The 22,367-nt window shown below is 46.9% G+C and overlaps 24 non-coding genes across 24 annotated transcripts; all 24 read right to left on the bottom strand.

Annotated features, from left to right (window-relative positions):
* Positions 1–2,246: 2,246 nt before the first annotated feature.
* Positions 2,247–2,388, bottom strand: LOC128498213 (U4 spliceosomal RNA). Its single transcript, XR_008354459.1, has one exon. It is a non-coding gene; the product is annotated as a U4 spliceosomal RNA (small nuclear RNA).
* Positions 2,389–2,879: 491 nt separating this feature from the next.
* LOC128498503 (U4 spliceosomal RNA) lies at positions 2,880–3,021 on the bottom strand. Its single transcript, XR_008354727.1, has one exon. It is a non-coding gene; the product is annotated as a U4 spliceosomal RNA (small nuclear RNA).
* Positions 3,022–3,512: 491 nt separating this feature from the next.
* LOC128498455 (U4 spliceosomal RNA) lies at positions 3,513–3,654 on the bottom strand. The gene has a single exon (XR_008354681.1). It is a non-coding gene; the product is annotated as a U4 spliceosomal RNA (small nuclear RNA).
* Positions 3,655–4,145: 491 nt separating this feature from the next.
* Positions 4,146–4,287, bottom strand: LOC128498211 (U4 spliceosomal RNA). Its single transcript, XR_008354458.1, has one exon. It is a non-coding gene; the product is annotated as a U4 spliceosomal RNA (small nuclear RNA).
* A 492-nt stretch (positions 4,288–4,779) lies between these two features.
* LOC128498490 (U4 spliceosomal RNA) lies at positions 4,780–4,921 on the bottom strand. Its single transcript, XR_008354715.1, has one exon. It is a non-coding gene; the product is annotated as a U4 spliceosomal RNA (small nuclear RNA).
* A 491-nt stretch (positions 4,922–5,412) lies between these two features.
* LOC128498150 (U4 spliceosomal RNA) lies at positions 5,413–5,554 on the bottom strand. The gene has a single exon (XR_008354405.1). It is a non-coding gene; the product is annotated as a U4 spliceosomal RNA (small nuclear RNA).
* Positions 5,555–6,045: 491 nt separating this feature from the next.
* On the bottom strand, positions 6,046–6,187 carry LOC128498468 (U4 spliceosomal RNA). Its single transcript, XR_008354694.1, has one exon. It is a non-coding gene; the product is annotated as a U4 spliceosomal RNA (small nuclear RNA).
* A 491-nt stretch (positions 6,188–6,678) lies between these two features.
* Positions 6,679–6,820, bottom strand: LOC128498423 (U4 spliceosomal RNA). The gene has a single exon (XR_008354651.1). It is a non-coding gene; the product is annotated as a U4 spliceosomal RNA (small nuclear RNA).
* Positions 6,821–7,311: 491 nt separating this feature from the next.
* Positions 7,312–7,453, bottom strand: LOC128498363 (U4 spliceosomal RNA). Its single transcript, XR_008354594.1, has one exon. It is a non-coding gene; the product is annotated as a U4 spliceosomal RNA (small nuclear RNA).
* A 491-nt stretch (positions 7,454–7,944) lies between these two features.
* Positions 7,945–8,086, bottom strand: LOC128498210 (U4 spliceosomal RNA). The gene has a single exon (XR_008354457.1). It is a non-coding gene; the product is annotated as a U4 spliceosomal RNA (small nuclear RNA).
* A 491-nt stretch (positions 8,087–8,577) lies between these two features.
* On the bottom strand, positions 8,578–8,719 carry LOC128498496 (U4 spliceosomal RNA). The gene has a single exon (XR_008354721.1). It is a non-coding gene; the product is annotated as a U4 spliceosomal RNA (small nuclear RNA).
* A 491-nt stretch (positions 8,720–9,210) lies between these two features.
* LOC128498209 (U4 spliceosomal RNA) lies at positions 9,211–9,352 on the bottom strand. The gene has a single exon (XR_008354456.1). It is a non-coding gene; the product is annotated as a U4 spliceosomal RNA (small nuclear RNA).
* Positions 9,353–9,843: 491 nt separating this feature from the next.
* Positions 9,844–9,985, bottom strand: LOC128498473 (U4 spliceosomal RNA). The gene has a single exon (XR_008354699.1). It is a non-coding gene; the product is annotated as a U4 spliceosomal RNA (small nuclear RNA).
* Positions 9,986–10,476: 491 nt separating this feature from the next.
* LOC128498522 (U4 spliceosomal RNA) lies at positions 10,477–10,617 on the bottom strand. Its single transcript, XR_008354744.1, has one exon. It is a non-coding gene; the product is annotated as a U4 spliceosomal RNA (small nuclear RNA).
* Positions 10,618–11,108: 491 nt separating this feature from the next.
* LOC128498208 (U4 spliceosomal RNA) lies at positions 11,109–11,250 on the bottom strand. Its single transcript, XR_008354455.1, has one exon. It is a non-coding gene; the product is annotated as a U4 spliceosomal RNA (small nuclear RNA).
* Positions 11,251–17,076: 5,826 nt separating this feature from the next.
* LOC128498207 (U4 spliceosomal RNA) lies at positions 17,077–17,218 on the bottom strand. The gene has a single exon (XR_008354454.1). It is a non-coding gene; the product is annotated as a U4 spliceosomal RNA (small nuclear RNA).
* Positions 17,219–17,709: 491 nt separating this feature from the next.
* On the bottom strand, positions 17,710–17,851 carry LOC128498379 (U4 spliceosomal RNA). Its single transcript, XR_008354608.1, has one exon. It is a non-coding gene; the product is annotated as a U4 spliceosomal RNA (small nuclear RNA).
* Positions 17,852–18,342: 491 nt separating this feature from the next.
* Positions 18,343–18,484, bottom strand: LOC128498454 (U4 spliceosomal RNA). The gene has a single exon (XR_008354680.1). It is a non-coding gene; the product is annotated as a U4 spliceosomal RNA (small nuclear RNA).
* A 491-nt stretch (positions 18,485–18,975) lies between these two features.
* LOC128498204 (U4 spliceosomal RNA) lies at positions 18,976–19,117 on the bottom strand. The gene has a single exon (XR_008354453.1). It is a non-coding gene; the product is annotated as a U4 spliceosomal RNA (small nuclear RNA).
* Positions 19,118–19,609: 492 nt separating this feature from the next.
* LOC128498489 (U4 spliceosomal RNA) lies at positions 19,610–19,751 on the bottom strand. The gene has a single exon (XR_008354714.1). It is a non-coding gene; the product is annotated as a U4 spliceosomal RNA (small nuclear RNA).
* A 491-nt stretch (positions 19,752–20,242) lies between these two features.
* LOC128498149 (U4 spliceosomal RNA) lies at positions 20,243–20,384 on the bottom strand. Its single transcript, XR_008354404.1, has one exon. It is a non-coding gene; the product is annotated as a U4 spliceosomal RNA (small nuclear RNA).
* Positions 20,385–20,875: 491 nt separating this feature from the next.
* Positions 20,876–21,017, bottom strand: LOC128498467 (U4 spliceosomal RNA). The gene has a single exon (XR_008354693.1). It is a non-coding gene; the product is annotated as a U4 spliceosomal RNA (small nuclear RNA).
* Positions 21,018–21,508: 491 nt separating this feature from the next.
* On the bottom strand, positions 21,509–21,650 carry LOC128498422 (U4 spliceosomal RNA). Its single transcript, XR_008354650.1, has one exon. It is a non-coding gene; the product is annotated as a U4 spliceosomal RNA (small nuclear RNA).
* A 491-nt stretch (positions 21,651–22,141) lies between these two features.
* LOC128498362 (U4 spliceosomal RNA) lies at positions 22,142–22,283 on the bottom strand. Its single transcript, XR_008354593.1, has one exon. It is a non-coding gene; the product is annotated as a U4 spliceosomal RNA (small nuclear RNA).
* Between the last annotated feature and the right edge of the window lie 84 nt (positions 22,284–22,367).

The following is a 22,367-nucleotide window of genomic DNA, read 5'->3' as shown; positions in this document are numbered from 1 at the left end:
CTTACATAACAAACAAGCATGATCCGTAAAAGGCAATCTTACCCCACTCAATTCTACCCCATTCATACATTTTGAAAAGAAAATAAAATCGATCCTTGAGCACACCCTCCCATCCTCACTGAAAAAGGAAAAAAACCTTTCAGACGACTTACACAATCTAACCGAATCAATTAAACAAAAATCCTCCACCATTTGTCCCAATTCCCTACTAGATCCATCTAACTGTGCTCCCTTCCTACCCCCCACCCTATCCTCCGTCTTGAGTACGCAATTGAAATCACCTACCAAAAAGACCATCTCCCTCCCTGGCAACCATAACTTGACATGTTGGAATAAGGTCACCCTCTCCTTCCTCTCCACTGGTGCATAAACATTAATTAACTTAAAACCTACACCCCCATACCTGAAGAAAACCACCACCACCCTTCCCTTTTCCACCTCCACCACCCTGACTACTTGAAAGTCAAAACTTCGGAATAGTACTGCCACCCCACAATTCCGTCTAACCCCGAATGAAAAGACCGAAGGACCCAAGGTCCAAGGCTGGCTCTGCAATGGTTCCGATAGATTACACTCTTGCAGACAAAAGATATCCGCCTTTTGAACCTCCAACGCCTTGAAAACTACCACACGCCTTGCAGCTCCCTGAATGCTTCTAACATTGAGGGATGCAATACAAAGAGACCTCATATTTAATACTCATCAGCACTCTTCATACTACACCCCTCATGTCCCAGATCGGAACTTTTTAGTCAACGTCTCCTCCACCACCTCTGAAAAACTCTTCGCGGAGTCTGCCACTCTACGACTAAAGCCACCTTCAGGCTCCTCAGAACAAACAGAAAGTGGAGAACAACTTCCGTCGCCTTCCGAAAATACATCCATCCGGGGGGAATCAGGTGAAGACACACTTTCGCACTCCCGAACTCTTTTTTCGGTACTGCAGCCCTCTCCTGCATCCATCATCGCGGCCTCTACAAACCTACCTCCCGCCTGCCCGGGTTCCTGCTCTATCCGGCCAATATCTGGCAACTCCGCGGCACCAAGTGGAGGATCCTGGATTACCTCCAACAGTGTCACTTCCTGTTGGGGCGTGGTATCCATCCCAGGATCCACAACGGCACTTTGTACCACACTCATAGCCACCTTAACAACCGCTTCCTCCGACACCACAGCAACCACAGGCTGATCTTCCGGCGGCGGTTTGACAGCCGCTCCGGACGCAAGAGAAAATTGCTCCACCAATTTATCCACGTGCGCCGACCGCTCCGCCTCTATCCTCCTCTCTTCCTCCTCCTGCCTTTCAGCAGCCTTCTTGCGCTGCTCTCTAAGCACGGGGCATGACCATGCCCCATGTCCCACATCACCACAAATATCACATTTTCTGGGATTAGGACATTCAAAGGCTATATGCCCCTTCTGCTTGCAGTTGCGGCAGAACTTCTGATCTTCGACGCAGTGCTCCCCAGTGTGCCCAAACTTAAAACACTTGCGACAAAATTCAGGACAATTGGGGTAAAAAAGGTACCCCTGATTCCCCCCGATAGAAAAGTTCTGCGGAGGATGTATCATCCCTCCGTATCCCTTTTCATCTGGCTTTAGAGTTACCCAAAACCTCCTCCTACCGTTATACACTCCGAAAGGGTTCCTCACATATTCAGGTTCTCCTACCTTCGACGCATAACGGCTGAGAAAAGCCCCGATAGCATCATCCGGAACAAAAGGGTTGTACATATGTACAGTTATACACACCTTCCGAACTGCCATCGAAGGACGAAATACAATACCACGAAGTAATGGGTGCTCCGCTTGGGTCAGACTCCGCTCCATCAGATGTCGCGCTCCCCAGATAGACTTGAAAGTGACGTCAAAAAAACCGCGGTATCCAAAATCCTGAAGGCAAAAGATCTCCCCACGAGGCATCTGTAGAAGACCTTCCACGATTTGCATCTGCACCTCCTCCAGCGAAATCCTCCTCCGACGTTCTTCATCCTCGATGCAGATCCGTACCGTATTGGGAAAGTTCGGTACCGCCATCTCCACGATCGCAACTCGTTCCTAATGTCAGCTCTGTCGGGGCCCCCAATAGCAGCACCCGGCTTAAGACCCCATTTAAGGGGCCGATGCCGGGAGGCCGAGGGCCGAACTCCGCTAACACTAGGACCTCCTGACCAGACCGCCTGTACAAAGTACCCTTGGTCTTAGCCAAAAGGCCGAGAAGCGATATTATTAAACAGACACACCAGTCTCACAAGAGACCGTCAAAAATTGCCAGTGCTGACTATTTTTCAAGTCATCACGGCGGGGTATTGGGAAAAGTTTTCAATTAGCAATAATCACGCCTCGGTTAAAACCTCATGGGCTACGATACTGCCACTGCGCAAAGCTGGGGACTAGGCAGCTATGGTATATAAAGGACGTCCACCAAGATCTCGTTAACGTTTTGGCTAGGTATGGGCGGTCATTAGGCCAGGGCAGAGCATTGTGGGAGCGGTCATGCAAATTTCACTGGCGAGTGACCAATGGTTTCTCCGGAAAAGGCCTGGAAGCTCAGATCTTTCAGGCAAAATGCAAACGAGGGCCCACCTTCACGTTCCGAGACAAAATGCACTTGTTTACCTCATGGGGCTCAAAGGCTTTCCCTACTGTCAAGGGTTTGAAGAATCAAGATCTCTTTGATGAGATTACTAGAGCTGACCCCATATGCCTGTTAAGACGATAAGAATCACACTCTTGGGTTAGGATATAACACGGAGATATGAGAGATGGGTTTGGACTAGAACAACTTGATGTGCTGCAACAGGTAGGTCCGCAGTATGGAACGAGTTGTGGGTGCCGTGATTTAAGCCGTATCTTCTATTATTAAACAGACACACCAGTCTCACAAGAGACCGTCAAAAATTGCCAGTGCTGACTATTTTTCAAATCATCACGGCGGGGTATTGGGAAAAGTTTTCAATTAGCAATAATCACGCCTCGGTTAAAACATCATGGGCTACGATACTGCCACTGCGCAAAGCTAAGGACTAGGCAGCTTTGGTATATAAAGGACGTCCACCAAGATCTCGTTAACGTTTTGGCTAGGTATGGGCGGTCATTAGGCCAGGGCAGAGCATTGTGGGAGCGGTCATGCAAATTTCACTGGCGAGTGACCAATGGTTTCTCCGGAAAAGGCCTGGAAGCTCAGATCTTTCAGGCAAAATGCAAACGAGGGCCCACCTTCACGTTCCGAGACAAAATGCACTTGTTTACCTCATGGGGCTCAAAGGCTTTCCCTACTGTCAAGGGTTTGAAGAATCAAGATCTCTTTGATGAGATTACTAGAGCTGACCCCATATGCCTGTTAAGACGATAAGAGTCACACTCTTGGGTTAGGATATAACACGGAGATATGAGAGATGGGTTTGGACTAGGACAACTTGATGTGCTGCAACAGGTAGGTCCGCAGTATGGAACGAATTGTGGGTGCCGTGCTTTAAGCCGTATCTTCTATTATTAAACAGACACACCAGTCTCACAAGAGACCGTCAAAAATTGCCAGTGCTGACTATTTTTCAAGTCATCACGGCGGGGTATTGGGAAAAGTTTTCAATTAGCAATAATCACGCCTCGGTTAAAACCTCATGGGCTACGATACTGCCGCTGCGCAAACCTGGGGACTAGGCAGCTTTGGTATATAAAGGACGTCCACCAAGATCTCGTTAACGTTTTGGCTAGGTATGGGCGGTCATTAGGCCAGGGCAGAGCATTGTGGGAGCGGTCATGCAAATTTCACTGGCGAGTGACCAATGGTTTCTCCGGAAAAGGCCTGGAAGCTCAGATCTTTCAGGCAAAATGCAAACGAGGGCCCACCTTCACGTTCCGAGACAAAATGCACTTGTTTACCTCATGGGGCTCAAAGGCTTTCCCTACTGTCAAGGGTTTGAAGAATCAAGATCTCTTTGATGAGATTACTAGAGCTGACCCCATATGCCTGTTAAGACGATAAGAGTCACACTCTTGGGTTAGGATATAACACGGAGATATGAAAGATGGGTTTGGACTAGGACAACTTGATGTGCTGCAACAGGTAGGTCCGCAGTAAGGAATGAGTTGCGGGTGCCGTGCTTTAAGCCGTATCTTCTATTATTAAACAGACACACCAGTCTCACAAGAGACCGTCAAAAATTGCCAGTGCTGACTATTTTTCAAGTCATCACGGCGGGGTATTGGGAAAAGTTTTCAATTAGCAATAATCACGCCTCGGTTAAAACCTCATGGGCTACGATACTGCCACTGCGCAAAGCTGGAGACTAGGCAGCTTAGGTATGTAAAGGACGTCCACCAAGATCTCGTTAACGTTTTGGCTAGGTACGGGCGGTTATTAGGCCAGGGCAGAGCATTGTGGGAGCGTGTCATGCAAATTTCACTGGCGAGTGACCAATGGTTTCTCCGGGAAAGGCCTGGAAGCTCAGATCTTTCAGGCAAAATGCAAACGAGGGCCCACCTTCACGTTCCGAGACAAAATGCACTTGTTTACCTCATGGGGCCCAAAGGCTTTCCCTACTGTCAAGGGTTTGAAGAATCAAGATCTCTTTGATGAGATTACTAGAGCTGACCCCATATGCCTGTTAAGACGATAAGAGTCACACTCTTGGGTTAGGATATAACACGGAGATATGAAAGACGGGTTTGGACTAGGACAACTTGATGTGCTGCGACAGGTAGGTCCGCAGTATGGAACGAGTTGTGGGTGCCATGCTTTAAGCCGTATCTTCTATTATTAAACAGACACACCAGTCTCACAAGAGACCGTCAAAAACTGCCAGTGCTGACTATTTTTCAAGCCATCACGGCGGGGTATTGGGAAAAGTTTTCAATTAGCAATAATCACGCCTCGGTTAAAACCTCATGGGCTACGATACTGCCACTGCGCAAAGCTGGGGACTAGGCAGCTTTGGTATATAAAGGACGTCCACCAAGATCTCGTTAACGTTTTGGCTAGGTATGGGCGGTCATTAGGCCAGGGCAGAGCATTGTGGGAGCGGTCATGCAAATTTCACTGGCGAGTGACCAATGGTTTCTCCGGAAAAGGCCTGGAAGCTCAGATCTTTCAGGCAAAATGCAAACGAGGGCCCACCTTCACTTTCCGAGACAAAATGCACTTGTTTATCTCATGGGGCTCAAAGGCTTTCCCTACTGTCAAGGGTTTGAAGAATCAAGATCTCTTTGATGAGATTACTAGAGCTGACCCCATATGCCTGTTAAGACGATAAGAGTCACACTCTTGGGTTAGGATATAACACGGAGATATGAAAGATGGGTTTGGACTAGGACAACTTGATGTGCTTCAACAGGTAGGTCCGCAGTAAGGAATGAGTTGTGGGTGCCGTGCTTTAATCCGTATCTTCTATTATTAAACAGACACACCAGTCTCACAAGAGACCGTCAAAAATTGCCAGTGCTGACTATTTTTCAAGTCATCACGGCGGGGTATTGGGAAAAGTTTTCAATTAGCAATAATCACGCCTCGGTTAAAACCTCATGGGCTACGATATTGCCACTGCGCAAAGCTGGGGACTAGGCAGCTATGGTATATAAAGGACGTCCACCAAGATCTCGTTAACGTTTTGGCTAGGTATGGGCGGTCATTAGGCCAGGGCAGAGCATTGTGTGAGCGGTCATGCAAATTTCACTGGCGAGTGACCAATGGTTTCTCCGGAAAAGGCCTGGAAGCTCAGATCTTTCAGGCAAAATGCAAACGAGGGCCCACCTTCACGTTCCGAGACAAAATGCACTTGTTTACCTCATGGGGCTCAAAGGCTTTCCCTACTGTCAAGGGTTTGAAGAATCAAGATCTCTTTGATGAGATTACTCGAGCTGACCCCATATGCCTGTTAAGACGATAAGAGTCACACTCTTGGGTTAGGATATAACACGGAGATATGAGAGATGGGTTTGGACTAGGACAACTTGATGTGCTGCAACAGGTAGGTCCGCAGTATGGAACGGGTTGTGGGTGCCGTGATTTAAGCCGTATCTTCTATTATTAAACAGACACACCAGTCTCACAAGAGACCGTCAAAAATTGCCAGTGCTGACTATTTTTCAAGTCATCACGGGGGGGAATTGGGAAAAGTTTTCAATCAGCAATAATCACGCCTCGGTTAAAACCTCATGGGCTACGATACTGCCACTGCGCAAAGCTGAGGACTAGGCAGCGTTGGTATATAAAGGATGTCCACCAAGATCTCGTTAACGTTTTGGCTAGGTATGGGCGGTCATTAGGCCAGGGCAGAGCATTGTGGGAGCGGTCATGCAAATTTCACTGGCGAGTGACCAATGGTTTCTCCGGAAAAGGCCTGGAAGCTCTGATCTTTCAGGCAAAATGCAAACGAGGGCCCACCTTCACGTTCCGAGACAAAATGCACTTGTTTACCTCATGGGGCTCAAAGGCTTTCCCTACTGTCAAGGGTTTGAAGAATCAAGATCTCTTTGATGAGATTACTAGAGCTGACCCCATATGCCTGTTAAGACGATAAGAGTCACACTCTTGGGTTAGGATATAACACGGAGATATGAAAGATGGGTTTGGACTAGGACAACTTGATGTGCTGCAACAGGTAGGTCCGCAGTAAGGAATGAGTTGCGGGTGCCGTGCTTTAAGCCGTATCTTCTATTATTAAACAGACACACCAGTCTCACAAGAGACCGTCAAAAATTGCCAGTGCTGACTATTTTTCAAGTCATCACGGCGGGGTATTGGGAAAAGTTTTCAATTAGCAATAATCACGCCTTGGTTAAAACCTCATGGGCTACGATACTGCCACTGCGCAAAGCTGGGTACCAGGCAGCTTTGGTATATAAAGGACGTCCACCAAGATCTCGTTAACGTTTTGGCTAGGTATGGGCAGTCATTAGGCCAGGGCAGAGCATTGTGGGAGCGGTCATGCAAATTTCACTGGCGAGTGACCAATGGTTTCTCCGGAAAAGGCCTGGAAGCTCAGATCTTTCAGGCAAAATGCAAACGAGGGCCCACCTTCACGTTCCGAGACAAAATGCACTTGTTTACCTCATGGGGCTCAAAGGCTTTCCCTACTGTCAAGGGTTTGAAGAATCAAGATCTCTTTGATGAGATTACAAGAGCTGACCCCATATGCCTGTTAAGACGATAAGAGTCACACTCTTGGGTTAGGATATAACACGGAGATATGAAAGATGGGTTTGGACTAGGACAACCTGATGTGCTGCAACATGTAGGTCCGCAGTATGGAATGAGTTGTGGGTACCGTGCTTTAAGCCGTATCTTCTATTATTAAACAGACACACCAGTCTCACAAGAGACCGTCAAAAATTGCCAGTGCTGACTATTTTTCAAGTCATCACGGCGGGGTATTGGGAAAAGTTTTCAATTAGCAATAATCACGCCTCGGTTAAAACCTCATGGGCTACGATACGGCCACTGCGCAAAGCTGGGCACTAGGCAGCTTTGGTATATAAAGGACGTCCACCAAGATCTCGTTAACGTTTTGGCTAGGTATGGGCGGTCATTAGGCCAGGGCAGAGCATTGTGGGAGCGGTCATGCAAATTTCACTGGCGAGTGACCAATGGTTTCTCCGGAAAAGGCCTGGAAGCTCAGATCTTTCAGGCAAAATGCAAACGAGGGCCCACCTTCACGTTCCGAGACAAAATGCACTTGTTTACCTCATGGGGCCCAAAGGCTTTCCCTACTTTCAAGGGTTTGAAGAATCAAGATCTCTTTGATGAGATTACTAGAGCTGACCCCATATGCCTGTTAAGACGATAAGAGTCACACTCTTGGGTTAGGATATAACACGGAGATATGAAAGACTGGTTTGGACTAGGACAATTTGATGTACTGCAACAGGTAGGTCCGCAGCATGGAATGAGTTGTGGGTGCCGTGCTTTAAGCCGTATCTTCTATTATTAAACAGACACACCAGTCTCACAAGAGACCGTCAAAAATTGCCAGTGCTGACTATTTTTCAAGTCATCACGGCGGGGTATTGGGAAAAGTTTTCAATTAGCAATAATCACGCCTCGGTTAAAACCTCATGGGCTACGATACTGCCACTGCGCAAAGCTGGGGACTAGGCAGCTTTGGTATATAAAGGACGTCCACCAAGATCTCGTTAACGTTTTGGCTAGGTATGGGCGGTCATTAGGCCAGGGCAGAGCATTGTGGGAGCGGTCATGCAAATTTCACTGGCGAGTGACCAATGGTTTCTCCGGAAAAGGCCTGGAAGCTCAGATCTTTCAGGCAAAATGCAAACGAGGGCCCACCTTCACGTTCCGAGACAAAATGCACTTGTTTACCTCATGGGGCTCAAAGGCTTTCCCTACTGTCAAGGGTTTGAAGAATCAAGATCTCTTTGATGAGATTACTAGAGCTGACCCCATATGCCTGTTAAGACGATAAGAGTCACACTCTTGGGTTAGGATATAACACGGAGATATGAAAGATGGGTTTGGACTAGGACAACTTGATGTGCTGCAACAGGTAGGTCCGCAGTATGGAATGAGTTGCGGGTGACGTGCTTTAAGCCGTATCTTCTATTATTAAACAGACACACCAGTCTCACAAGAGACCGTCAAAAATTGCCAGTGCTGACTATTTTTCAAGTCATCACGGCGGGGTATTGGGAAAAGTTTTCAATTAGCAATAATCACACCTCGGTTAAAACCTCATGGGCTACGACACTGCCACTGCGCAAAACTGGGGACTAGGCAGCTTTGGTATATAAAGGACGTCCACCAAGATCTCGTTAACGTTTTGGCTAGGTATGGGCGGTCATTAGGCCAGGGCAGAGCATTGTGGGAGCGGTCATGCAAATTTCACTGGCGAGTGACCAATGGTTTCTCCGGAAAAGGCCTGGAAGCTCAGATCTTTCAGGCAAAATGCAAACGAGGGTCCACCTTCACGTTCCGAGACAAAATGCACTTGTTTACCTCATGGGGCTCAAAGGCTTTCCCTACTGTCAAGGGTTTGAAGAATCAAGATCTCTTTGATGAGATTACTAGAGCTGACCCCATATGCCTGTTAAGACGATAAGAGTCACACTCTTGGGTTAGGATATAACACGGAGATATGAAAGATGGGTTTGGACTAGGACAACTTGATGTGCTGCAACAGGTAGGTCCGCAGTAAGGAATGAGTTGCGGGTGCCGTGCTTTAAGCCGTATCTTCTATTATTAAACAGACACACCAGTCTCACAAGAGACCGTCAAAAATTGCCAGTGCTGACTATTTTTCAAGTCATCACGGCGGGGTATTGGGAAAAGTTTTCAATTAGCAATAATCACGCCTCGGTTAAAACCTCATGGGCTACGATACTGCCACTGCGCAAAGCTGGGGACTAGGCAGCTTTGGTATATAAAGGACGTCCACCAAGATCTCGTTAACGTTTTGGCTAGGTATGGGCGGTCATTAGGCCAGGGCAGCGCATTGTGGGAGCGGTCATGCAAATTTCACTGGCGAGTGACCAATGGTTTCTCCGGAAAAGGACTGGAAGCTCAGATCTTTCAGGCAAAACGCAAACGAGGGCCCACCTTCACGTTCCGAGACAAAATGCACTTGTTTACCTCATGGGGCTCAAAGGCTTTCCCTACTGTCAAGGGTTTGAAGAATCAAGATCTCTTTGATGAGATTACTAGAGCTGACCCCATATGCCTGTTAAGACGATAAGAGTCACACTCTTGGGTTAGGATATAACACGGAGATATGAGAGATGGGTTTGGACTAGGACAACTTGATGTGCTGCGACAGGTAGGTCCGCAGTATGGAATGAGTTGTGGGTGCCGTGCTTTAAGCCGTATCTTCTATTATTAAACAGACACACCAGTCTCACAAGAGACCGTCAAAAATTGCCGGTGCTGACTATTTTTCAAGTCATCACGGCGGGGTATTGGGAAAAGTTTTCAATTAGCAATAATCACACCTCGGTTAAAACCTCATGGGCTACGACACTGCCACTGCGCAAAGCTGGGGACTAGGCAGCTTTGGTATATAAAGGACGTCCACCAAGATCTCGTTAACGTTTTGGCTAGGTATGGGCGGTCATTAGGCCAGGGCAGAGCATTGTGGGAGCGGTCATGCAAATTTCACTGGCGAGTGACCAATGGTTTCTCCGGAAAAGGCCTGGAAGCTCAGATCTTTCAGGCAAAACGCAAACGAGGGCCCACCTTCACGTTCCGAGACAAAATGCACTTGTTTACCTCATGGGGCTCAAAGGCTTTCCCTACTGTCAAGGTTTTGAAGAATCAAGATCTCTTTGATGAGATTACTAGAGCTGACCCCATATGCCTGTTAAGACGATAAGAGTCACACTCTTGGGTTAGGATATAACACGGAGATATGAGAGATGGGTTTGGACTAAGACAACTTGATGTGCTGCAACAGGTAGGTCCGCAGTATGGAATGAGTTGTGGGTGCCGTGCTTTAAGCAGTGTCTTCTGTTATTAAACAGACACATCAGTCTCACAAGAGACCGTAAAAATTGCCAATGCTGACTATTTTTCAAGACATCACGGCGGGGTATTGGAAAAAGTTTTCAATTAGCAATAATCACGCCTCGGTTAAAACCTCATGGGCAACGATACTGCCACTGCGCAAAGCTGGGGACTAGGCAGCTTTGGTATATAAAGGATGTCCACCAAGATCTCGTTAACGTTTTGGCTAGGTATGGGCGGTCATTAGGCCAGGGCAGCGCATTGTGGGAGCGGTCATGCAAATTTCACTGGCGAGTGACCAATGGTTTCTCCGGAAAAGGCCTGGAAGCTCAGATCTTTCAGGCAAAATGCAAACGAGGGCCCACCTTCACGTTCCGAGACAAAATGCACTTGTTTACCTCATGGGGCTCAAAGGCTTTCCCTACTGTCAAGGGTTTGAAGAATCAAGATCTCTTTGATGAGATTACTAGAGCTGACCCCATATGCCTGTTAAGACGATAAGAGTCACACTCTTGGGTTAGGATATAACACGGAGATATGAAAGATGGGTTTGGACTAGGACAACTTGATGTGCTGCAACAGATAGGTCCGCAGTAAGGAATGAGTTGCGGGTGCCGTGCTTTAAGCCGTATCTTCTATTATTAAACAGACACACCAGTCTCACAAGAGACCGTCAAAAATTGCCAGTGCTGACTATTTTTCAAGTCATCACGGCGGGGTATTGGGAAAAGTTTTCAATTAGCAATAATCACGCCTCGGTTAAAACCTCATGGGCTACGATACTGCCACTGCGCAAAGCTGGAGACTAGGCAGCTTAGGTATGTAAAGGACGTCCACCAAGATCTCGTTAACGTTTTGGCTAGGTACGGGCGGTTATTAGGCCAGGGCAGAGCATTGTGGGAGCGGTCATGCAAATTTCACTGGCGAGTGACCAATGGTTTCTCCGGGAAAGGCCTGAAAGCTCAGATCTTTCAGGCAAAATGCAAACGAGGGCCCACCTTCACGTTCCGAGACAAAATGCACTTGTTTACCTCATGGGGCTCAAAGGCTTTCCCTACTGTCAAGGGTTTGAAGAATCAAGATCTCTTTGATGAGATTACTAGAGCTGACCCCATATGCCTGTTAAGACGATAAGAGTCACACTCTTGGGTTAGGATATAACACGGAGATATGAAAGACGGGTTTGGACTAGGACAACTTGATGTCCTTCAACAGGTAGGTCCGCAGTAAGGAATGAGTTGTGGGTGCCGTGCTTTAAGCCGTATCTTCTATTATTAAACAGACACACCAGTCTCACAAGAGACCGTCAAAAATTGCCAGTGCTGACTATTTTTCAAGTCATCACGGCGGGGTATTGGGAAAAGTTTTCAATTTTTTTTTTTTTTTTTTTTTTTATACCACTCAGTCCACGCACATCCCTCAGATGGTATTCCGGACGGCAATAGGGCAACATCCTCATGGTATATTTTTCCAAATAATCCCTCACCTCTTAGTGCAACATAAAACACATATATACAAATATATACAAAAACCCCAAACCCCCGCCGACCTCAACTAAACCCATACTCCAAAATCCTCCCGTGACCAGCCATAACAACCATCCTCGCCCCCTCCCTCCCTCCCCCAACCCTACGTCAACACCTCCCTAACCAACCTCACACCCAAGAACATCTCTCAACCCCCACCCCATTCCCTCCATTTCTTAGTTTTCCAAACCCCTTCCGCATCAACCTCCCCAAACTTCCGTAAATCCCTCAAAAAATACACATACATTCGTCCCCGAATCATCCTAACACAACCATCAACCTCAACCAAATCTTTCTTAAATATTAACAAATTCCTCACATCCCACAATGCTTCCTTCACACAACTTATCAACATCCAAAACAAACGTCTCCTCTTCTTATCTAAGTCACATAACCCAAAAAACACCTCTTCAAACCCCCATCCATCCATCCCTACTAACTCCTTAACAAACCTCCCCATTCTCTGCCACACTTGTACTGCATAGTCACAAACCCAAAACACATGCACCACACTTTCCACTCTACCACACCTATCCCTAGGACAAACTTCAGAAACACACAACTTTCTCACTCTCTGGAACTCCCTAGTTGGCAAACATCCGTGTACCGCCATCCAACTCACATCCCTCTGTCTATTAGCTAACTCCCTATCTGATACCATCTTCCACACCAACTGACTTTGACTTTCTGTCAACCCACCCAACCTAACACCCAACTCCCGATCCCTAATCATCCGTAACACACACCTCTTCTCCTCCCACATAGCCACAGTCACACCCTGCAATTCATACTTTTTAATTCCACACTCAATTCTCTCATAAAACCAAGGCACTCTGAAACATACCGGTTTCTTACGATCCAACACGTACAACCCATACCTCCTCAACAAATCACCCGCCGCGTATCTCAACATGCAACCTACCATTGACTCCTTCTTGCACACCTTCATACATACCCGTATATACTGTATCATCAAAAAACGTTCAATCTCAGGCATATCCATACCCCCTTTCTCTACTTGTAAGATCACTTTCTCCCTTTTCAAACGCTCCATCCTAGAATTCCAAAAAAACAAAAACAAACGTCTTACTAACTTCCTAATCACACTCGCACTACCAGGAAAAACCACATTTAAATACAACAACAACGGAACAATCACCACTTTCACAATTAACACTCTCCCAGAGAAGGATAAAGTCCTAGATGACCACAAACCTAACTTTTGATTAACCTTACTTACCACCTTATCCCAACTCTCACGTCCATCCAATCTCTCATCAAACTTAACCCCTAATACCTCAATCTCATCCTTCTTCACAGGCCATCCACACAGCTCCAATTCCCTCCAAGCACCAAACGCTTTGCACGCACACTTACCCCAATTAACCTTAAACCCACTCCCCATACAAAACCCATCCACCAACAACTTAACCCTTCTCAACCCAGCTTGCGTTCTGCATACTACCGTTACATCGTCCATATAGCCTAAAACTTTCAAACTCCTCCCATCACTACCAGGTATTTCTACTCCTCTCACAACCTTATCACTTCTAATCATTCTTAACAAAGGTTCAATCACACAAATAAACAGAATAGGTGACAATGGACAACCCTGCCTTACCCCTGACTTTACACAAAAACTCTCTGACAAACAACCATTCACCATCACTTTACTACTAATTCCTTCATACAAACTTCGCAACCACCTCAACATTCCTGCAGGTATCCCTAATCTTTCCAATATCCTAAACAAAAACCCATGCACCACCCTATCATACGCCTTCTCAAAATCAATCGTTGCAATCGCTACTTCCATCTTCCTGTCCATACAATACCACAAAGCATCCCGTAACACAATCAAACTATCACTAATCTGTCTCCCAGGCACCGCACACACTTGTTCCTCCCCAACCAAACTAGTAACAACCATCCTCAACCGATTCGCTAACACTTTTGCAATCACCTTGTAATCCACATTCAACAATGTAATCGGTCTCCAATTTCTCAAATCCCTTCTATCACCTTTTTTAAATAATAACACAATCACACCTTCTTTCATTGAATCTAGCAACACATTCTTACGCAACACTTCCACACAAACTTCCATAAAATCACTTCCAACTATATCCCAAAACTTGCAATAAAACTCGACAGGCAACCCATCACATCCAGGCGTCTTCCCTTTAGCCATACTCTTCACCACACATTCTAATTCATCCTTCGTTATTTCCCTTACCAAATCCTCAGCATCTATACTATCTATTCTCTTTTCTACACCATCCAAGATCTCACTCTCTACCTTTAAATCTCTAACTTTCTCCATATATAAATCCTTATAAAAATCCACCACCACATCCACTATCCCTACCCCATTCACAACACCCCCATCCTTATCAAACACACATTCCATTAAACTCTTCCCACCAAACGCCTTCTTAAAAAAGAACCTAGTGCACTTCTCGTCTTCTTCAAAAATTTTCACCCTAGCATGAAACATAATCTTTTTACCTTTCGTCTCAACATATTGATTAACCTGTTGTCTTGCTTCTCTCAACTCATTCGTAACATCCATACCAAGTACCCTCAACTTCCGTAAATACTCCAATCGTGTCTGCCACATAACCAACTCCCTCCTTTCCTTCTTTGCCCTAGCTCGCCCCATATTCACAAAAAATAACCTCACTTGCACTTTAACATATTCCCACCATCGACCCACCGACATAAACCACCTTTTCCTCCTACGCAAACCTAAATAAAACCTTTCAAAACTTTTAACCACCCACTCATCATCCATCAATCCCACATTCAACTTCCACTGTCTCCGCCCCATCATAATTTCTTCTGCAAATTCCACCTTACATAACAAACAAGCATGATCCGTAAAAGGCAATCTTACCCCACTCAATTCTACCCCATTCATACATTTTGAAAAGAAAATAAAATCGATCCTTGAGCACACCCTCCCATCCTCACTGAAAAAGGAAAAAAACCTTTCAGACGACTTACACAATCTAACCGAATCAATTAAACAAAAATCCTCCACCATTTGTCCCAATTCCCTACTAGATCCATCTAACTGTGCTCCCTTCCTACCCCCCACCCTATCCTCCGTCTTGAGTACGCAATTGAAATCACCTACCAAAAAGACCATCTCCCTCCCTGGCAACCATAACTTGACATGTTGGAATAAGGTCACCCTCTCCTTCCTCTCCACTGGTGCATAAACATTAATTAACTTAAAACCTACACCCCCATACCTGAAGAAAACCACCACCACCCTTCCCTTTTCCACCTCCACCACCCTGACTACTTGAAAGTCAAAACTTCGGAATAGTACTGCCACCCCACAATTCCGTCTAACCCCGAATGAAAAGACCGAAGGACCCAAGGTCCAAGGCTGGCTCTGCAATGGTTCCGATAGATTACACTCTTGCAGACAAAAGATATCCGCCTTTTGAACCTCCAACGCCTTGAAAACTACCACACGCCTTGCAGCTCCCTGAATGCTTCTAACATTGAGGGATGCAATACAAAGAGACCTCATATTTAATACTCATCAGCACTCTTCATACTACACCCCTCATGTCCCAGATCGGAACTTTTTAGTCAACGTCTCCTCCACCACCTCTGAAAAACTCTTCGCGGAGTCTGCCACTCTACGACTAAAGCCACCTTCAGGCTCCTCAGAACAAACAGAAAGTGGAGAACAACTTCCGTCGCCTTCCGAAAATACATCCATCCGGGGGGAATCAGGTGAAGACACACTTTCGCACTCCCGAACTCTTTTTTCGGTACTGCAGCCCTCTCCTGCATCCATCATCGCGGCCTCTACAAACCTACCTCCCGCCTGCCCGGGTTCCTGCTCTATCCGGCCAATATCTGGCAACTCCGCGGCACCAAGTGGAGGATCCTGGATTACCTCCAACAGTGTCACTTCCTGTTGGGGCGTGGTATCCATCCCAGGATCCACAACGGCACTTTGTACCACACTCATAGCCACCTTAACAACCGCTTCCTCCGACACCACAGCAACCACAGGCTGATCTTCCGGCGGCGGTTTGACAGCCGCTCCGGACGCAAGAGAAAATTGCTCCACCAATTTATCCACGTGCGCCGACCGCTCCGCCTCTATCCTCCTCTCTTCCTCCTCCTGCCTTTCAGCAGCCTTCTTGCGCTGCTCTCTAAGCACGGGGCATGACCATGCCCCATGTCCCACATCACCACAAATATCACATTTTCTGGGATTAGGACATTCAAAGGCTATATGCCCCTTCTGCTTGCAGTTGCGGCAGAACTTCTGATCTTCGACGCAGTGCTCCCCAGTGTGCCCAAACTTAAAACACTTGCGACAAAATTCAGGACAATTGGGGTAAAAAAGGTACCCCTGATTCCCCCCGATAGAAAAGTTCTGCGGAGGATGTATCATCCCTCCGTATCCCTTTTCATCTGGCTTTAGAGTTACCCAAAACCTCCTCCTACCGTTATACACTCCGAAAGGGTTCCTCACATATTCAGGTTCTCCTACCTTCGACGCATAACGGCTGAGAAAAGCCCCGATAGCATCATCCGGAACAAAAGGGTTGTACATATGTACAGTTATACACACCTTCCGAACTGCCATCGAAGGACGAAATACAATACCACGAAGTAATGGGTGCTCCGCTTGGGTCAGACTCCGCTCCATCAGATGTCGCGCTCCCCAGATAGACTTGAAAGTGACGTCAAAAAAACCGCGGTATCCAAAATCCTGAAGGCAAAAGATCTCCCCACGAGGCATCTGTAGAAGACCTTCCACGATTTGCATCTGCACCTCCTCCAGCGAAATCCTCCTCCGACGTTCTTCATCCTCGATGCAGATCCGTACCGTATTGGGAAAGTTCGGTACCGCCATCTCCACGATCGCAACTCGTTCCTAATGTCAGCTCTGTCGGGGCCCCCAATAGCAGCACCCGGCTTAAGACCCCATTTAAGGGGCCGATGCCGGGAGGCCGAGGGCCGAACTCCGCTAACACTAGGACCTCCTGACCAGACCGCCTGTACAAAGTACCCTTGGTCTTAGCCAAAAGGCCGAGAAGCGATATTATTAAACAGACACACCAGTCTCACAAGAGACCGTCAAAAATTGCCAGTGCTGACTATTTTTCAAGTCATCACGGCGGGGTATTGGGAAAAGTTTTCAATTAGCAATAATCACGCCTCGGTTAAAACCTCATGGGCTACGATACTGCCACTGCGCAAAGCTGGGGACTAGGCAGCTATGGTATATAAAGGACGTCCACCAAGATCTCGTTAACGTTTTGGCTAGGTATGGGCGGTCATTAGGCCAGGGCAGAGCATTGTGGGAGCGGTCATGCAAATTTCACTGGCGAGTGACCAATGGTTTCTCCGGAAAAGGCCTGGAAGCTCAGATCTTTCAGGCAAAATGCAAACGAGGGCCCACCTTCACGTTCCGAGACAAAATGCACTTGTTTACCTCATGGGGCTCAAAGGCTTTCCCTACTGTCAAGGGTTTGAAGAATCAAGATCTCTTTGATGAGATTACTAGAGCTGACCCCATATGCCTGTTAAGACGATAAGAATCACACTCTTGGGTTAGGATATAACACGGAGATATGAGAGATGGGTTTGGACTAGAACAACTTGATGTGCTGCAACAGGTAGGTCCGCAGTATGGAACGAGTTGTGGGTGCCGTGATTTAAGCCGTATCTTCTATTATTAAACAGACACACCAGTCTCACAAGAGACCGTCAAAAATTGCCAGTGCTGACTATTTTTCAAATCATCACGGCGGGGTATTGGGAAAAGTTTTCAATTAGCAATAATCACGCCTCGGTTAAAACCTCATGGGCTACGATACTGCCACTGCGCAAAGCTAAGGACTAGGCAGCTTTGGTATATAAAGGACGTCCACCAAGATCTCGTTAACGTTTTGGCTAGGTATGGGCGGTCATTAGGCCAGGGCAGAGCATTGTGGGAGCGGTCATGCAAATTTCACTGGCGAGTGACCAATGGTTTCTCCGGAAAAGGCCTGGAAGCTCAGATCTTTCAGGCAAAATGCAAACGAGGGCCCACCTTCACGTTCCGAGACAAAATGCACTTGTTTACCTCATGGGGCTCAAAGGCTTTCCCTACTGTCAAGGGTTTGAAGAATCAAGATCTCTTTGATGAGATTACTAGAGCTGACCCCATATGCCTGTTAAGACGATAAGAGTCACACTCTTGGGTTAGGATATAACACGGAGATATGAGAGATGGGTTTGGACTAGGACAACTTGATGTGCTGCAACAGGTAGGTCCGCAGTATGGAACGAATTGTGGGTGCCGTGCTTTAAGCCGTATCTTCTATTATTAAACAGACACACCAGTCTCACAAGAGACCGTCAAAAATTGCCAGTGCTGACTATTTTTCAAGTCATCACGGCGGGGTATTGGGAAAAGTTTTCAATTAGCAATAATCACGCCTCGGTTAAAACCTCATGGGCTACGATACTGCCGCTGCGCAAACCTGGGGACTAGGCAGCTTTGGTATATAAAGGACGTCCACCAAGATCTCGTTAACGTTTTGGCTAGGTATGGGCGGTCATTAGGCCAGGGCAGAGCATTGTGGGAGCGGTCATGCAAATTTCACTGGCGAGTGACCAATGGTTTCTCCGGAAAAGGCCTGGAAGCTCAGATCTTTCAGGCAAAATGCAAACGAGGGCCCACCTTCACGTTCCGAGACAAAATGCACTTGTTTACCTCATGGGGCTCAAAGGCTTTCCCTACTGTCAAGGGTTTGAAGAATCAAGATCTCTTTGATGAGATTACTAGAGCTGACCCCATATGCCTGTTAAGACGATAAGAGTCACACTCTTGGGTTAGGATATAACACGGAGATATGAAAGATGGGTTTGGACTAGGACAACTTGATGTGCTGCAACAGGTAGGTCCGCAGTAAGGAATGAGTTGCGGGTGCCGTGCTTTAAGCCGTATCTTCTATTATTAAACAGACACACCAGTCTCACAAGAGACCGTCAAAAATTGCCAGTGCTGACTATTTTTCAAGTCATCACGGCGGGGTATTGGGAAAAGTTTTCAATTAGCAATAATCACGCCTCGGTTAAAACCTCATGGGCTACGATACTGCCACTGCGCAAAGCTGGAGACTAGGCAGCTTAGGTATGTAAAGGACGTCCACCAAGATCTCGTTAACGTTTTGGCTAGGTACGGGCGGTTATTAGGCCAGGGCAGAGCATTGTGGGAGCGTGTCATGCAAATTTCACTGGCGAGTGACCAATGGTTTCTCCGGGAAAGGCCTGGAAGCTCAGATCTTTCAGGCAAAATGCAAACGAGGGCCCACCTTCACGTTCCGAGACAAAATGCACTTGTTTACCTCATGGGGCCCAAAGGCTTTCCCTACTGTCAAGGGTTTGAAGAATCAAGATCTCTTTGATGAGATTACTAGAGCTGACCCCATATGCCTGTTAAGACGATAAGAGTCACACTCTTGGGTTAGGATATAACACGGAGATATGAAAGACGGGTTTGGACTAGGACAACTTGATGTGCTGCGACAGGTAGGTCCGCAGTATGGAACGAGTTGTGGGTGCCATGCTTTAAGCCGTATCTTCTATTATTAAACAGACACACCAGTCTCACAAGAGACCGTCAAAAACTGCCAGTGCTGACTATTTTTCAAGCCATCACGGCGGGGTATTGGGAAAAGTTTTCAATTAGCAATAATCACGCCTCGGTTAAAACCTCATGGGCTACGATACTGCCACTGCGCAAAGCTGGGGACTAGGCAGCTTTGGTATATAAAGGACGTCCACCAAGATCTCGTTAACGTTTTGGCTAGGTATGGGCGGTCATTAGGCCAGGGCAGAGCATTGTGGGAGCGGTCATGCAAATTTCACTGGCGAGTGACCAATGGTTTCTCCGGAAAAGGCCTGGAAGCTCAGATCTTTCAGGCAAAATGCAAACGAGGGCCCACCTTCACTTTCCGAGACAAAATGCACTTGTTTATCTCATGGGGCTCAAAGGCTTTCCCTACTGTCAAGGGTTTGAAGAATCAAGATCTCTTTGATGAGATTACTAGAGCTGACCCCATATGCCTGTTAAGACGATAAGAGTCACACTCTTGGGTTAGGATATAACACGGAGATATGAAAGATGGGTTTGGACTAGGACAACTTGATGTGCTTCAACAGGTAGGTCCGCAGTAAGGAATGAGTTGTGGGTGCCGTGCTTTAATCCGTATCTTCTATTATTAAACAGACACACCAGTCTCACAAGAGACCGTCAAAAATTGCCAGTGCTGACTATTTTTCAAGTCATCACGGCGGGGTATTGGGAAAAGTTTTCAATTAGCAATAATCACGCCTCGGTTAAAACCTCATGGGCTACGATATTGCCACTGCGCAAAGCTGGGGACTAGGCAGCTATGGTATATAAAGGACGTCCACCAAGATCTCGTTAACGTTTTGGCTAGGTATGGGCGGTCATTAGGCCAGGGCAGAGCATTGTGTGAGCGGTCATGCAAATTTCACTGGCGAGTGACCAATGGTTTCTCCGGAAAAGGCCTGGAAGCTCAGATCTTTCAGGCAAAATGCAAACGAGGGCCCACCTTCACGTTCCGAGACAAAATGCACTTGTTTACCTCATGGGGCTCAAAGGCTTTCCCTACTGTCAAGGGTTTGAAGAATCAAGATCTCTTTGATGAGATTACTCGAGCTGACCCCATATGCCTGTTAAGACGATAAGAGTCACACTCTTGGGTTAGGATATAACACGGAGATATGAGAGATGGGTTTGGACTAGGACAACTTGATGTGCTGCAACAGGTAGGTCCGCAGTATGGAACGGGTTGTGGGTGCCGTGATTTAAGCCGTATCTTCTATTATTAAACAGACACACCAGTCTCACAAGAGACCGTCAAAAATTGCCAGTGCTGACTATTTTTCAAGTCATCACGGGGGGGAATTGGGAAAAGTTTTCAATCAGCAATAATCACGCCTCGGTTAAAACCTCATGGGCTACGATACTGCCACTGCGCAAAGCTGAGGACTAGGCAGCGTTGGTATATAAAGGATGTCCACCAAGATCTCGTTAACGTTTTGGCTAGGTATGGGCGGTCATTAGGCCAGGGCAGAGCATTGTGGGAGCGGTCATGCAAATTTCACTGGCGAGTGACCAATGGTTTCTCCGGAAAAGGCCTGGAAGCTCTGATCTTTCAGGCAAAATGCAAACGAGGGCCCACCTTCACGTTCCGAGACAAAATGCACTTGTTTACCTCATGGGGCTCAAAGGCTTTCCCTACTGTCAAGGGTTTGAAGAATCAAGATCTCTTTGATGAGATTACTAGAGCTGACCCCATATGCCTGTTAAGACGATAAGAGTCACACTCTTGGGTTAGGATATAACACGGAGATATGAAAGATGGGTTTGGACTAGGACAACTTGATGTGCTGCAACAGGTAGGTCCGCAGTAAGGAATGAGTTGCGGGTGCCGTGCTTTAAGCCGTATCTTCTATTATTAAACAGACACACCAGTCTCACAAGAGACCGTCAAAAATTGCCAGTGCTGACTATTTTTCAAGTCATCACGGCGGGGTATTGGGAAAAGTTTTCAATTAGCAATAATCACGCCTTGGTTAAAACCTCATGGGCTACGATACTGCCACTGCGCAAAGCTGGGTACCAGGCAGCTTTGGTATATAAAGGACGTCCACCAAGATCTCGTTAACGTTTTGGCTAGGTATGGGCAGTCATTAGGCCAGGGCAGAGCATTGTGGGAGCGGTCATGCAAATTTCACTGGCGAGTGACCAATGGTTTCTCCGGAAAAGGCCTGGAAGCTCAGATCTTTCAGGCAAAATGCAAACGAGGGCCCACCTTCACGTTCCGAGACAAAATGCACTTGTTTACCTCATGGGGCTCAAAGGCTTTCCCTACTGTCAAGGGTTTGAAGAATCAAGATCTCTTTGATGAGATTACAAGAGCTGACCCCATATGCCTGTTAAGACGATAAGAGTCACACTCTTGGGTTAGGATATAACACGGAGATATGAAAGATGGGTTTGGACTAGGACAACCTGATGTGCTGCAACATGTAGGTCCGCAGTATGGAATGAGTTGTGGGTACCGTGCTTTAAGCCGTATCTTCTATTATTAAACAGACACACCAGTCTCACAAGAGACCGTCAAAAATTGCCAGTGCTGACTATTTTTCAAGTCATCACGGCGGGGTATTGGGAAAAGTTTTCAATTAGCAATAATCACGCCTCGGTTAAAACCTCATGGGCTACGATACGGCCACTGCGCAAAGCTGGGCACTAGGCAGCTTTGGTATATAAAGGACGTCCACCAAGATCTCGTTAACGTTTTGGCTAGGTATGGGCGGTCATTAGGCCA

The sequence above is a fragment of the Spea bombifrons genome, chromosome 5 (genome assembly GCF_027358695.1).
Source record: "Spea bombifrons isolate aSpeBom1 chromosome 5, aSpeBom1.2.pri, whole genome shotgun sequence".
NCBI classification, from domain to species: domain Eukaryota; kingdom Metazoa; phylum Chordata; class Amphibia; order Anura; family Pelobatidae; genus Spea; species Spea bombifrons.
This window is presented reverse-complemented; position numbering and strand designations above follow the sequence as displayed.